This window comes from Ovis canadensis, chromosome 3 (genome assembly GCF_042477335.2).
Source record: "Ovis canadensis isolate MfBH-ARS-UI-01 breed Bighorn chromosome 3, ARS-UI_OviCan_v2, whole genome shotgun sequence".
Lineage (NCBI taxonomy): Eukaryota > Metazoa > Chordata > Mammalia > Artiodactyla > Bovidae > Ovis > Ovis canadensis.
In genome coordinates this window covers 5,052,582-5,068,735 of record NC_091247.1, presented here as the reverse complement: position 1 = coordinate 5,068,735, position 16,154 = coordinate 5,052,582, and the positions used below count along the sequence as shown (strand labels likewise).

Sequence of the window (16,154 nt, the reverse complement as noted above, 5' to 3'; positions counted from 1 at the left end):
GTCGGAGCTCTCTGACTTCATCTCCTGTTCCCCTGCAGCTTCCCCTCCTCAGCACCGCCCCACCACTGTCCCCAGGCCAGGACATGAATTGCTGACCCTGTAAAATGCACAAAAAGGAAACTGAGGCACAGACGAGGGCAAGTTGGTGAGAGGACAGAGCCTCTTCCTACCTGTTGCTCTCTCCAGATGCTCGCCCCTTTCCTCCTTCCTGCCTGGCTGGGAGGGACACAGGGGCTGCCGTGGCCTTGGGGAGGGGGAGAGGAGATGTTCTCCCTTTAAACATGGATCAGCAGCTCTCTCCACAGCTTGCCTTCCTTAAAAAGAAAACTTGTCAAGGTTTACATCAATAATAGATAATGGTGCATCGCTGTGGCAGGTTCCAGCCAGAGGCTGTTTTGATATTTCCTAGAGAATTTGTCAGCAATCGCACAGTCAAGGAGGAGTGGGGGCTGGGGGTTGGTGGGAGGGGAGGCAGCACCTTCATTAATTTCTCCTCATTTGCATTCTCACCATTAAATAATGTATTGATCATTCTCTGTGTCTGCAGTCCTCTCCCGCCCCCGAGCCATGCTGGGGTCCTCCCTGCTATGAGTGATGAGATGATCACTGCCCTTTGACAGCTAGGGCAGTGTGGGGGGCAGGGCAGGGTATTTGGGGGACACCCCACAGCCCCTCTGAGCCTGCCCCCAGGATCCTTAGAGACAGGAACTCCCGATGTCCCGGGTATCCTTATCTACCATTCATTAAATCGTTACAGGAGCTGGTCCTGGACCAAGTGGTTTACAAGGGCAATGCTGTGAAATCCTTGCCACATGCCCCGTGAGGATGGCACTGTTGTTAAGCCCATTGTACAGATGAGATAAGTGAGGCTCAGGCAGGTGACAGAGCCAGGAAGCGGTGGAGCTGGGTTTGAACTCTGCTCTGCCTGGCTCTAAAGTCAGGGCTCTGGATCTCTCAACCTGCAAACCTCACACCTTCCTGGGAAGCTTCCCAAGGGCAGTGGGGGAGCCACCCTCCCCTGGAGCTGAGTGAGAGAAAAGGGCAGATATGTGATGAGCTAGGAAAATGACGGTCAGCTCTGGGGTGGGGAGGAGAAAAGCAAGGCTAAGTGGTGGACAGTCCGAGTCACTCCACTCTGCACTCCAGTCAGCTAGTGCAGAGCTGACACTGGCTTGCAGAAGTTCTTGGGAGACAGATTTGAGGTTCCTGGGACCCCTGATAACAGAACGAGGCTGCTTTGGGAGGGTGTTTCAGAGAAGGACATCCACCTGTCAGAGGCGCCTGCTTCCAGTGCTTATATCTGAAAACAAAAGAACACCACTGAAGGATCTCTATCCCAACTGGGGATTTACTAATTAAACGAGGCTCTGTCTACACAACAGAGTATTATGCAGCTAGTAAAAATGACTCCAGTGGCATTTTTATAAAGAGATGTGCACAATATCTTTGTGTGAACAACGCTGGGCCTGAAGCCGGGGTGGAGCTTGACCCCGTGTATGGAAAATCGTGTCCACCAGGGCGTACCCGGACACGTGTGTGGAAGGGCAAGAAGGCACACTGCGGTCTCAGCCACCTGGCTCGGGGTGGTGGGACTTGGGCAATTTTTCTTTTCTTTGTATTTTCCTATATTTGCTAATTGCTCCTGGACATGTATTTCTTGCACAATCATCAGGCAGGTAGATAGAAAGCTGTGAGGGTACCCAGAAGAGGGAAGACACAACCGTAGGGACTTCGTCTTCAGCGTCTAGGGTGACATCCGACATTGCACCTCTGTGCTCCCCTGAAGTCACCCTGAGCAACCCCTCCATGCATCGGTTTCCTCCACACTGAGAATGTCCTTCATTCCCTACAGAGTCTGTATCAAGCATCCCGCTTATGTCCGGCCCTGCAGAGGGACCTGGGATCAAAACAGACAGACCCTTCAGAGAGATTCAGTGACTTACTCAAGGTCACAGCTTTGAGGAAGGGGCAGAGCCTGGGTAGAAACCCAGGTAACCCAGGTCGCAACCCAGGCAACCCAGGTCTCCGCATTCTGAGTTGATTACTCCGCCCGCCTCTCTGTCCTTCCCCAGGTAACTGACCAGGTGTGCCGGGAGCCAAGCTGGGGGCTGATGACATAACGATGGCCTCCCCAGGAAAGAGAGCTGAGCTTTGCCACATTCAGGAAGGGTTCCCCTTTCTGCCCAGAGTTTCACATCGGCACCTCAGCACTATTTTTCAGAGTTTCATTTCTGCCTTATCTCTTGTGGTCAGATGGGCCTGGGGGAGTTTATAGTCTCTAACCTGCTTCTTCTTTTTTTTTTTTTGGCGCTCCTTGTGGCTTGAAGGATCTTAGTTCCCCAACCGGGGATCAAACCCACGCCCCCTACAGTGGAAACACGGAGTCTTAACCACCAGACCACCAGGGAAGTTCCGATTTTTTTTTTTAATATATACATCACTTTGTTAATTTTCTTTCAATTTAAATGACAGCCATTTTAAACCTTTGTCCTTCTAATATTTTGGTACTTAAATGTTTTTCCTCAGCTTTATTGAGGTGTAACTGACATATAACACTGTGTGAGTTTAAGATGAACCATGTGTTGATTCAATACACTTACATATTACAGACTGATTATCACCATGGCGTTAGCTAACACCTCCATCATGTCTCCTGGTTACCGTTTCTTTTTGTGATGAGAATATTGAAGGTTTATTCTCTTAGCAACCTTCGAGGATATAACACAGTATTATTAGCTGTAGTCACTGAGAGAGCCTTATTTTCAAATTAGCTTAGGACTACTTGGCCTGAGTGGAAAATACTCTCTGTGCTGAGAATGCCACCAGAGTCTGCCGGGGTGTGGAGTAGGGGTGGGCGGGAAATTACTCTGTCTCTGGAGACTCCCTCAACTCTCACAACCCCTGGGGAGCACCCAGCCTGGCTGGTCAGTTGCCCTCACGCACCCAGCTCTCAGTGCTTTGTAAGCGGAACCTCACCTGGCCCCCCAACATCCCTATGAGACTGGTGCTGATAATATCTTATTTCACAAATCAACAGACTGAGGCCTGGAGAATAAGTGACACGCTCAAGGTCACATTGCAGAGCCAGAAATCAGAACCCAGATCTGCTCAGCTCAGAGCCTGACTCTGGAATCCCTGCTTGTTGCTGTTCAGTCACTCAGATGTGTCTGACTCTCTGTGGCCTCTGGACTGCAGCATGCCAGACTTCCCTGTTCTTTTCTGTCTCCCAGAGTTTGCTCAAACTCATGTCCATCCAGTCGGTGATGCCATCCAACCATCTCATCCTCTGTCATCCCCTTCTCCTCCTGCCCTCAATCTTTCCCAGGATCAGGGTCTTTTCCAGTGAGTCAGCTCTTCACATCAAGTGGCCAAAGTACTGGAGCTTCAGCTTCAGCATTGGTCCTTCCAGCGAATATTTGGGACTGATTTCCTTTAGGATTGACTGGTTTGATTTTCTTGCTGTCGAAGGGACCCTCAAGAGTCTTCTCCAGCACCACAGTTCAAAAGCATCAATTTTTCAGCGCCCAGCCTTCTTTATGGTCCAACTCTCACATCCACACATGATTACTGGAAAAACCATAGCTTTGACTAGATGGACTTTTGTCAGCAAAGTGATATCTCTGCTTTTTAATACGCTGTCTAGATTTGTTATAGCTTTCCTTCCAAGCAGCAAGCATCTTTTAATTTCATGGCTGCAGTCACTTTCCACAGTGATTTTGGAGCCCAAGAAAATAAAATCTGTCGCTGTTTCCAGTTTTCCCCTTCTATTTGCCATGAAGTGATGGGACCGGATGCCATGATCTTAGTTTTTTGAATGTTGAGTTTTAAGTCAGCTTTCAGAATCCCTGAGCTCCGTGCAATATTATAGAGCAGAGTTCAGCCACTCACAGTGGCAGGGGGCAAGAGACGTGAGGATGGGGAAGTGGCAGAGGGTCTCTGGAAAAGGGCAAGCTTAGGTGGGGGGTGGCAGAGCCTGCTGGTTTGCCTGCCCGCGGGGACCCTGAGGACCTGTGGGCTGACTGGTGCCTGTACCTTCCCAGGAACTTAGTTTGGTTCGTGGAGAGAGCTAGCGGCACAGAGGCACTGGAAACTGAGTTTATGGATCTATACAGACTTAATAGAGATCGATATAAACAGGAGGTGGGAGTGGAGGTTATGGATATAAACATGTATCTAGAGTGCAGCTAAACCAGAAGTATAAAGACACAGCAATCATTTCCTCATTTGTGTGCTCAGTAAGCACCTGCTGAGCCCCCACGAGCCGTAGCCGGGATGCTGGGCTCAGGGCCACACGCAGGTGAAAAGGGTGCAGTACCACCTGTGTCCACAAGGGGCGCGCTGAGAGCTGGCGCTGCTGAGCCGCAGGGCCCGCGGTTACTTCCCTGACCCACTGGGACCACCTCTGCGAGGATGCTGGGGACCCGAGACCAGGGAGCCAGTGGGGGAAGCTCCGAGTCATGGATGGGGCTCCAGCCACAGGTCTCCAGGCTCCTCCCTGCACGGCCTTGGCTCTCATGAGAGTGGGGTCTGGCCTGCCTTTCACTGGGTCCCCAGTGCCCAGCCAGCACAGCCAGCTCAGGGCTGCCGTGTTGAACAACCCTGGGGGCGGGGGGCATCAGCTCAGGTTCTGTGGGAATGGTGCCCCTTGGCCTTGTGCATCTCGGCAGCCCTGGTCTCTGCACTGACCAGGAGCTCAATAAATGCTCCACGGAGGGGGGTTGCTCAGGAGGCCACACTCAGACTCACCGACCACCCTCTTGGCTGATCCGTGAACCCAGAACACAAACCCTTCTCACCTCGGGGAACGTCCAGGTCCCCTCAGGCTCAGCTCAAGTGCTGGTGAGCACGCCACCCTCCTCCTCGTCCCTGTCCACACTCTACCCCCCGTCCATGCCCACCTCTGTGATGACGGGAAACCTTAGCAAGGGGTTTACTGTATACTGGGCAGTGTGCCGCGGTTCCGAACAAGCCACCTACCTCATCTCATTCTTACAACAACACAGGGGGTTGTTGCTACCTCCCCATTTTACAGATGACAAAACTGAGGTGCTGAGAGGTGAAGCAACTTGCCCAAGGTCACACAGCCTGAAAATGGCAGAGGTGAAGCGATAATGCCAGCCTCTCTGACCCAGAGCCCCCCCTTCCATTGTGCTAAGCTCCACGTGCAGCGTGGGCCCTGTAGCAGATATGTGGGGACCCGTGTGTCTGCCTTGAGCTCCTTGAGGAAAAGGAGGGGAACCAGGATCCTCTCACCAAACTCTGAATGCTCCCCCCACCCCACACCCAGCCAGTGGGCATTTCGGATTCACTACCGGAGACAGGGCTGGTTCAAGATGTCCCAGGGCTCAGGTCTGCAGTGGATGGGGGTCAGGAGGGGAAGGGGAAGAGAGACAGGGAGGGCGAAGGGGGGGTCGCCACTCAGGGGCACCCTGGGCTAATGAGCAGAGAGGCAGAGAACCACCGGTGACAGGGCAGAGCGGGAAGAGAGGCAGAGATGAAACGTGTGGAAGCACCGAGTTAATGGAACTACTAAGTGCTTCATATTTCCTAGCTAATGAGGCCCCTCTGCAGGAAGGAGGGGCCAGGACAAAAAGGCACTGTGGCTCGGTGGTGATTCCAGGCACTGGCGCTAATGAAGTCCCGGAGGCTCGGAATTCCTTGGGCTCATCTGACTCAGCTCTGGGGTGATGCTATTTTCATTCACCAAAGGACTTGACCAAAGAGGGCAAGTCCCCTGTTAAAACGATGTGTGTGGGGGGCAGGAATTTGGAGTGGGGACAGGGACATGGTGAGGGGCCTAACACGGCGGAGGACCCGGGATGGATCCAGGGACTGGGAGGGCGCTCCCAGGAAACACGTCTGAAAGGGTGGAAAGAAGTCAGAGTCTGCCGGGTGGTGGGGCCAGGGCTCAGGGGGCGGGCGCGACATACTCTCCTGGGAGGTGGCACAGCACACTCGCTGCAGACACACTCGGACACTCGACGAAGCCCATGAATTGATAGTTATCCAGCACCTCGTGCGTGCAAAGGGCAGAGACCAGCAAGGCTGGGATCCCAGGGGAGCCGAGGTCTGTCAGCCTCCCAGCTGGGAGCAACATCCTGCCTGCTCTCTGCACACACCATGCGTTTCCTCCTCCCTCCCCGGTGCCCCCACTCCGGTCCTTCCTGCAGCTCCTCCTCCCTGGCACTGGGTCTTTGCACCTGTTCCTCCTCATGCCTGGTGTGCTCCCTGCTGTTGACTCCCTCACAACCTCAGGTCTCTGCTCAGACGTCCCCTCCTCCAGGGACTGCCCCTGCCTCCCTAGGTGAGGACGGGGCCTTGGATGTTATCTTGGTCCGCTGGAGTTGCTGTAACACATTGAGCGGCTTAACAACAGAAATGTGTTCTCTCACAGTTCTGGGGCCAGAAGTCCAAAGTCAAGGTGTGAACAGGGCTGGTTCCCTCTGGGGGCTCTGACTTCATCTGTTCCACGCGTCTCTGTCAGCTTCCAGGGGCTTCTGGTAATCACTGGCGGTCCTTGGGTTTTGAGACTTCCCTGGTGGCTCAGACAGTAAAGCGTCTGCCTACAATGCAGGAGAGCTGGGTTCAATCCCTGGGTTGGGAATATCCCCTGGAGGAGGAAGTGGCCACCCACTCCAGTACTCTTGCCTGGAGAATCCTATGGACGGAGGAGCCTGGTAAACTATAATCCATGGGGTCACAGAGTCGGACGCCACTGAAGGGCTTCACTTTCACTTCTCTTTCACTGCAGTCTCTGCTTTCATCCTCACGTCGCCCTTTCCTCTGTGTGACTGAGTCTTCTTTTTAGTCTCCTGTAGGGACACGATCATTGGATTTCAGTTCAGTTCAGTTCAGTCGCTCAGTCATGTCCGACTCTTTGCGACCTCATGAGTCACAGCATGCCAGGCCTCCCTGTCCATCACCAACTCCCAGAGTTCACTCACACTCACATCCATTGAGTCCGTGATGCCATCCAGCCATCTCATCCTCTGTCGTCCCCTTCTCCTCCTGCCCCCAATCCCTCCTAGCATCAGAGTCTTTTCCAATGAGTCAACTCTTCACATGAGGTGGCCAAAGTACTGGAGCTTTAGCAATCGAGGGTGATCTCAGTTCAAGATCTTTACCCTAATTACATCTGCAAAGACCCTTATTCTAAATAAGGAAACACATTCTGAGGTTCCAGGTGGGCATGAATTTTGGGGTGATCCCACTGAACCCGCAGTCCGGCTGTACAAATCCACCACAATGGGAAATAGTCCATTATTGGTATAATTACCTATTGGATGCTTGTCTTTCCAGTTGGAATTTCAGGTTTATGAGAATAAGGACCCGAGTGCCTCTGCAGTGCCCAGCCAGGGCAAGCACATTGTGACTGTTTGCAGGATGAATGATGAGGCTGGCAGGCTCTTGGAAAGGAGGTAAGAAGGGGCACACCCAGGGCCACCCCTGCCTGGAGGTGTATCTTTTAATCCCAGAGTGAAGAAGAGCGTCCTCCAGACAGTAAGAGAGAAGGGCTCCTATAGACCGGCTGACTGTTGGCAAGTGCTCAGGACAGGACGGGAGGACATGAGTGGGGGACCCCGAGATACTCTATGATGGGGGGTTGCCAAGGAGATGGTATCAGAGGCCAGAGTCAGTCCCACTTGCTTAGTCATCAGAGGTCTGCACTGAGTGTCTTCAGAGAACTTCAGTTTTCCTTTAAATCTTTTCATTTTGCTTCCCTGTCGTCCAGCCTAACAGTAAGTGAGGGGACACGGAGGATTAAAGAGGGCCAAGAGGAATCTGCAAGGGGGCTGTGAGCTGAAATGAGGATGCAGGGGTGCAGAGGCCAAGAAACACAGAGAGTCTGGACATATCACCAAACGTCTTGCTCCCTGTGCAAGGCAGCATGTCAGTGTGGTTAAGAGAGTAGGCTCTGGACTCAGGCTGGCCTGGGTTAGAAACCCAGATCAGTACTTGCTCACTGGAGGAATGTGAGCGAACTCCTTGTCCTCTTGGAGCCTTGTTCTCCCATCTGTAATATCTGTTTCCAAAATGCATAGACAGGATTTCCCCGGTGGTCCAGTGGTTAAGACTGCGCTCCCAGTGCAGGGGGCATGCATTCAATCCCTGGTCGGGAAACTGGATCTCACATGCCTCAGTGAAGATCGAAGGTCCCACGTGCTGCAACTAAGACTTGGCACAGCCAAACAAATAAATATTAAAAAAAAAAAAGACAAAGCAGCATCAGGATGTACTGAGAGCACGGCACTGTGCCTGGCACACAGTAGGAGCTCGTAATATGTGTCAAGGTCAGAGGAAACAGGGGGTGGGGGAACTCAGGGAACTGCAAACAGGTTCAAAATCTCTAAGCTGAATTCCTCGAGGCTTTTCAATTCACTCTTGAAGTCCAGGCCTTGTCTGGTCAGGCACCACTGCAACCATCCCAGGAACCAGCCAGGCTCCAGCTGCCAAGCACCTCCATCAGTACTGACTGGCTAAACAGAGGTTGAATGAGTGAATGAATGAAGGCATGCTGGTAACCCCTCTGTTCCCTGCACGCAGAGGCTATTCCCCACTTGCCTGGTCTTTCCTGCTTTCTGGTGTCCTCGACCAGCCTCCAGACTGCACTGGGACCACGGATCTTTACAGAATCCTTGCCAGTGTTGATTGCTGAGATGGACAGCACCCCAGCCCTGCCACCTTGCTTGCCCCTCCCCACCACTGGTGACTCCAGTGAATTTGATGATTAATTCCCCTCCAGAAATGTTCTGATGAAGCTGCATGCTTGTGCCAGGCAGCTTCCCACATCAAGGACGGTTTCACACAGCTGCTTCCTCTGAGACTTGTGTCCATTAGCTTCTGCAATGGTCATGCAGTTCGGCTGGTTCCAAGGGGCCACCTCTGAGCAGACAGTCCCCTTGGAGGGAAGCTGTCCCCAGTCTGCCCACAGTGGGGACAGTCACCACTGGTCAAACCCAGTGACCTGGAATCTGTAGCAGGAAGCAGATACCTGGCAGGGTGGGGTGTTTTCAAAGGAGAAGAGATTAAGATGAATCACATGGTATTTCTGATGTTCAGGCATTTTTCCACCCAGGAAATTGGTGATTCAACCTAATGGGACCTTCTGAGATGCTCCTATAGAGAGGGAGGGGGGGAAGAGGAGAAAGGAGTCAGAAACAGGGCCGGCCCTGCTCTGCTCCGTGTCAGCTGTGCAGTTTGGGGAGCGTGGCCTCATCTCTGTGAGTGAGTGCATGAGTGATCACAGCATTGCTTCACAGGGAGGTGTGCAGGGTGCCTGCCTCACTGCCTGCCCAGGTGGCTGCTACGAAACTCAGCGGCACGCTGGACTGCAGCTGTCTTAGCACTAATCAGCAAGCTGTGGAGGCAAGGGGAGGGTTTGGGGTTCTCCAGCTCACTTTCCCAGCATTCACTTCTTTAGAGTTGCTTCTCTGGCGAAGGCACTCAGAGGGCTCCAGAGACTTTGGGGAAAATGCACAGTAGCTGATACCAGAGAGGTGGGTCCTCTGGGGCCCACCCCCACTGGCGGGTAAGCCAAGGCCTCATGTCAGGATGCTGCCTGACACGGACAGGATGCTGGGCAAATACTTGCAGAATGAATGAGGCAGATGTTCGGGTGACCTCTTGGGAGACTGAGAACGAGGCTTTGTGAGTATGAGACACACACGCGCACGCCAGGATGGAGGTCTGAGAGTGGGCACAGAAGGAGAGCTGTAGCCAGCAATCTGGGGTGGGGCAGGGAAATCACTGGCACTTTGAGCCCAATGTCCCCGTGGGGCTGCCCTGGGCTCTCTCCATGGTGCTGAACCATCATCTCGGCCGGCGGGCCCAGCTGCCTCACTTCTGTCTGGGCTCAGCTGAAGCCTCTCCACCTTCTTTTAGAAATTCCAAGCCAGGGGAGACAAGTGGCAAGGTGTGGAAGGGAGGGTAGAGAGTGAGAGGTGACTCTAGATAAAGGCTGCTGGTCAGATACCACCAATGCCAGACCGCTGGAGGGGCGACTTTTGTTTCCACACCACCGTAGTCCCTAAGCAGTAACTCCCCACTGTGCGAAACCTGGGCACCCCTCCCCCACTGACTGCATTTCGACGCCATGTTTATGGTGAAAAGCAAACCCATCCCATGTCTCCAGACCTAGGATCTGTGCTCACACCTCTTCCTCTTGGCCACCAGCTCTCTCAAAGCATTCACTCTGTTCCTTTTGGCCCAGGCCTTTTGCTCACCTTCCCCTTGTCTAATTTACCCATCCTTTGCATCCTTCCAGGTCCATCCTCAGTGTCTCCTCCTCCAGAAAGCCCCTCTTGACCACCTCAGCCCACTTTGCCCTCTTGCTCTTCTGACCTCCTGCCGAACTTAAAGAGCCAGGTTTAGCAAGCAATGCTTCTCGAGCTGTCCCCCATGAGCTTTCTCTCTCTCACCACCTAGCCGAGGGCCCTCAGAGACTCAGATTCTTGTCCAGAATCGTTGAGCCTGGACTGTGTGTGAACGTCGTCGTCACTGCCATCAGTAGCAGAAGCCCATCAACCGCCGGGAATGAGTCCTAACACTGGGCTACAGTGGTGCTGGATCTTCTCTCACTTCATCTCACTGAAAACTCACAAGAACTCCTTGAAGCAGGTCCAGTTATTATCACCATTGTAACGGAAGGCTCAGAGGGATTGAGTAACTTGCCTGAAGCCATACACGCACCAGAGCCAGGGCTCAAGAGAAGGTCTGTCTGACCTCAGAGTCCAGCTCTTAACTGCCAGTCCATCAGACTCACAGCAATAACCCGTAACTGAAACACACTGAAACCAGCTCTGTTCCGCTCTTTACTTGCGGCAAAATGCTAACACCCAGAAAACCAGTGCTGGAAGGAACAGACGTAGTAAGGGTTTTCTACCTGGATGGAGCAGAGCACTGCAACCTTGCCCAGCCGCTAAGAGTTGCACTAATTTCTACAAACATTTATTGAGCACTGACTGTATGCCATGCCTTAGGCATTAGGATGAGCACTGAGTTACATGGTCATAAATACAATGCATGCTGACCCTTCCAGCTTTCAGAGAATCAGCTTTCAGAGAATCAGAAGAGGAGTCAGTGGCCAGGCCTCATCTTTCTCCTGGAGGCCCAACCAATAGGTGGCACCAGTTTCTCTGGTTTCAGAAAGACCTTGGCATATTCTGAAAATTGCCTAGACTCCCGGAGAGATAGAGGGACATTTGGGACCGGGGTTCTGAAGTTTTCAGGAGACGGTGAACTACAGATACTACTTGTCTTGATGGCTGCTCTGCTTTTGCAGGCTCTTGGATAACATCAAGCCACGCAGGGAAGCCAGGGCAGGCCATCAGGATGGGGTTCTGCCTGTGCGTGTGGCGCTTGTGCGGTGAGGGGTGCACACATACACCTGTGCCCTGCTGCATTTCTTTTCAATTAGAAACGTATCAGTGCTGACAAGAAACAGGAGCAGGAACATGATGAAATCATAAGGTTATTGGAGCATGGGTGCACGACGGGGGAAATAAGATAAGTGAAAATCAATTCTCCCCTCTGTGTGTTTATGTGTGTGTGTGTAGAACTCCAGCCAATGAGAAAACACTGCTTCTTCTGCTCTCAGAGCTGGTGCTGAGCAGAGCTAGGGCTCTCGGGGAGCTCCTGGAGTTGCAAGGTTGGGGTGAACAGGGGCCCATCGGATGCTGGTACAGGGCCCGGTCACAATTCTCTCGCCCCACACACCTCCCCCCCATCAAGCCCTTCTGGTCAGTTCCGTCCTGCTCAAAGCCTCCCCTGCTCCCACACCCTCCTCTCTGCCTCTCTCCCAAAGCAGCTGTCATCATGTCTAAAAGCCCAGGGCTTTAAAAAGAGCCTTTCTCTCCTCATCCTTTGATTCTGCCCCCGTTTCCCCCGGGTCTGCTGGAGAACAAAGCACATGCGTGAGTGGGAACGTGTCCCTCATGTTGGCCTTCGTTTCAGGCTCCGTCGACCAGGGGGGCGTTCCGATCGCTGGCTCAGTGGCTTCCTCCTCTCTCTGCTGTAGGAGAGTCAATGCCTCCATGTGCTTCCTGAGTGAGAGAAGGGCTTCTAGTTGCTACCACTCAAGAGGAGAACTCAACAAATATTAGCGTCTACTGTATGCCAGACACCATTATAGTTCATGGGATCAAGCGGATGTCAAATCTTTAGACAGCAGCTTTGGCTCTCATGGAGTGGCTTTGCCATCAACCAGCTGTCAGCTCTTGAGCAAACAACCTCCCTTTTTCCATCTTCAAAATGGAGAGAACAAGAGTGTATCGTGGGCTTCCCTGGACTGGTGCAGTGGATAAGAGTCTGTCTGCTAATGCAGGGGACACAAGTTCAATCCCTGGTCTGGAAAGATTCCACATGCCATGGAACAACGAAGCTTGCACACCGCAACTAAGCCCATGAGCCCAGAGCCTGTGGCCCACAACAAGAGAGCCCACTGCAATGAGAAGTCTGGGCATCACAATGAATAGGCTTGGCTCACCTCAACTAGAGAAAGCCTGTTCATAGCAATGCAGACCCAATACAGCCAATAAATAAATAAGCAAAAGAGTGTATCATATATCCATCACCACAATAATGCTGCATAACAAACAACCCCCCAAATCACAGTGGCATGCAACAATTAGCATTCATTTCTGTGGGTGGAAGCAATGTATGCCCCTTCCAGGCCTGGCCACCAAAGCCTCCTGCATGGTCTCTCATAGATTTCTCTTTCCTCGCCTCTTCATCGGACACAGAGGGTCCAGTGAAGGACTTCAAGGCTCTAGGGCAAGGGTGGGAAAGCTGTGGCCCTCCACTTGTTTTTTTAAATAAAGCTTTATAGGAACACAGTCACGCCCATTCCTGTGTTGTCAGTGTCTACATTCACACCACAATGGCAATATTGAGTGGTTGCCCCTGTACAGCCAGCAAAGCCTTAAATATATTTTCTGTCTGGCCCTTTACAGAAAAAGCCTGCTGGCTCCTGCTCTGGGGGATGGTGGAGCCACTAGTTGGAAGGAGCCTGGGTCGCTGGGCGACAGCATGGAGCACAGTCTCCCAGTCTCCCCTCCTGCCATAAGCCTCATGGGACTGTGACACAGATGAGAAAGAAACCATCACTGTGATGAGGCACTGAGGTTGGGAGCTGTTTGCTACAGTGGCAGGTCAGCCCTGCATACACAGTGGCCCGGGAGCTGTGATTCTGGCAGCAGCAGAAACACGGCTGCCCGTCTGTCCACTCACTCTGTGCCCCCACACACCCGAGGAAGCTGGTTTGTCTCCAGGCTGGTGCTCCTGCAGGACCACAGTCCCTCAGACGTGGTAACCTTGATCTGGGGGAGGTCACTTTTACAGAGTGGTGGGCACCCTTCTCTCCTCATGGGAGATAAAACAATGAGACTAAAAAGACTGGGGAATGGGCAGAGGGAAGCCCCCGGGCAGCCCACACTGGCGCCAGCTGGTTGGTCTTGGAGAGGCAGGATAGTCATCTCAGGGAACGTGACCTTGAGGGTTTGTCAATTACTGGCTGTGTGACGCTGGATACATTACTTAACTCTCCTCCCCCGAGCTTCAGTTTTCTTATCTGTACAACGTGATCAACAGCCTGTCTACGCTAGCGTTGCTGCTAACCTGGGATCTTCAGCCGTGGGGCACCCCTTCCTGGAGAGAAATTACATTACATTACACTTCTCGGTCACTCTCATTCTCCACACTCTTACTCCTGGAGCCATACTCCTTCTGAGGAAACCCTGCACCCAGTCCTGGCTTCCCAGACACGCTGGGCACCGCTGCCTGCCCCAGGGAGTCCGTGTTCATCGGACAGGGCCAAGCTACCCCTTTCTCTCCTGGGATTCTGACCTAAGAGGAACTGGGGTCAGCGGAGAGGGCGTGATGAAATGCTGCTGGGGGCCACATCAGGCCATGTACCAGAGGAGCCAACAGAGGAATCCAACGAGAGAGAAGCGTGCACACCCATGAAGGGGAAAGCCCACGTCTCTAGGAGACAGTCTGCCCTGTAGAAACTTGGGATGTTCTGTATCTGCACAGGATGGCTGGGGTGGGCGGTGGCTAACAGGCTCAGTCTTAATTACAACCTGGCTCCTGACCACCTGAAGTGTAGCTGGCGAGGCTGAGGAGATGGACAGTGAACCTCAGTTAACTGAGATAAACGTAAACTTGGCTCACAGTGATTCTGGTAAATTCCTTTTAATTCAGGTGTGGCCAGTGGCTGTCATCTCAGACAGGGAAATCCTAGCGCCTCCTTGCCATCCTCCAGCTCCTGCCCCCTGATTAAGCAGCACTGGGTGGGGTGTCTCAGCGTGGGCGCAGGGCCCCCCAAGTCTATGGTGTGTGTGTGTGTGTGCGTGCAGAGAGGGCAGGACATGATGGTCGGGAAGGCAGATGGCTGTAGATCACACCAGGAGGTCTGATGGAGACCCAAACGAGGCCCACCTGTTCCCCTCCCTGGGTGTGGCTTTGAACCTCCGTTTTTACAGCATTTCCCTGCATAGAGCGCTTCATAGCAGAACCTTCGAAGTGAGCTGCTCTGGGAATATGTCTCCCAGGCCATGAATCCCTTAACCAGCATCACTGACCCTGTGCCCTCTCTTCCCAGCTCTTGGTCTTGCTCCTCCCTCTGACAGCTCTGGGGGCAGAGAAGGGGAGAGGCGGGAGCAGGGTCTCAGGTTTTCTGGGCACAGACACTTGCTCAGTGCCTGTGCTGCCTGGGTTTGCTGGGCAACCCTGGGCAAGCTAGTTAACCTCTCTGGGTCTCAGCTGACTCTGTTGAGAAGCGGAGGGGAGGCACAGGGAAGGCCTTACAGGGGGCCAGGGGCTGGTTGCTGGGTCACACTACACGGTGCCTGCTGAGCCCAGAGACAGCCAACAACTTGCTCCTAATCACACAGCCTGTAGTAGTTAGGCAGGTAGAACAGGGAAAAGGAGTCCAGAATGGCGGTGGCTACAAGACAAGGAAGGGAAAAGCCCGCAAAAATGGAACAAAAGAAGGTCTGAGGACCGGAGTGAGGACCTCAGGTAAAACAGATAACACTCCTGGCTGGCCCAATTTACACAGGACAGGCCCAGGGAGAGATAAACATATAAATAGGAGCCAGAGCCAGCTCTCTCTCCCGCATGCTGGGGCGCTCTTCTCTTCGTGTCTTTAGATCGACGTGCCCTCATGCCTCAAAGATGGATTTTCCTGCTCTCTTCTAAATAAAATAGAGCTGTAACACTAATTTGTCTAAGAGCTATAACATGGTCCATTCGAGACCTGAGAGCTATAACATGGTCTATCCAAGACCTGAGAGCTGTGACTCGCCGAGGGGGCTTTAATGTCCATCACTCCAAATCTTTGTTGTGACGAGACAAAGAACTGAGGAACACACACTCGCGTGACAGTAGGAACAAAGCCTGAGTCCCAGCTGCTGTGGGTGGGAGCCTGTGTACTTCGGGAATGAAGGCGCTCCGCAGACAATGTGATCTCGGCCCCAGGCTAACCTGTGAAAGGGGGAAAGCTGCAGCAAGCAGGTGGTGAGGGCTGAGGAGCTGCAGAGGATCGGGGTGCACGGCAGAGAGCCGTGGCCCTAACGAGGACCTTGGAGCTGGAGCAACTGGGGTGCTCCCGGGAAGAGAATTTGGAGGCCAAGGGGGCTGTGTCCCCACCCTCCTACCTTGGCTGAAATGCCGGCAGATTCCATGATCCTGACTGATCCTTGGTTTTCTCGTCTGCAAAACGGAATAAACTTAGAAACAGGGCTTTATGTTGTAGTATTTAAAGCTGGTATGTAGTAGGTACACAATCCAGCGGGTGCTGAGAAAGAGCTGGGAAACAGTCTCTTGGTACCTCTATGCTCCTAAAGCAAGGCTGGGAGGGACCGCACTGGGAGAGCGGGTAGGAGGGGACTGGTGCTGACCTTGGGTGACCTTCCAACTCAGAAAGGCAGGAGGATCTGGGAAGCTTCCCAGTCTCCAGTCAAAGGTTTAAACACTCACCGCCCCCACCCGCTGAAGGAGCGCAGGGAGGAGGAGGAAGTCTCTTGGCTTCTCTCCACCCAGACTTGCCCTGGGGTTCCCGAGAACCTTGAATTCACTAGTGGCTGCAGCTCTGAGCCTTGATTAAAAAGATGCCGTCTTTTCCCCCCCTCTTTCCTCCTCTGTTCTCTCCTGAG

At 53.1% G+C, this 16,154-nt stretch overlaps 1 long non-coding RNA gene across 1 annotated transcript; it reads right to left on the bottom strand.

Moving 5' to 3' along the window:
- Positions 1 to 2,460: 2,460 nt before the first annotated feature.
- Positions 2,461 to 15,841, bottom strand: LOC138435398 (uncharacterized). Its single transcript, XR_011255082.1, has 2 exons — positions 15,657 to 15,841; positions 2,461 to 6,812 (listed from the first exon to the last, which is right to left on the bottom strand). It is a non-coding gene; the product is annotated as an uncharacterized lncRNA (long non-coding RNA).
- Positions 15,842 to 16,154: the final 313 nt, after the last annotated feature.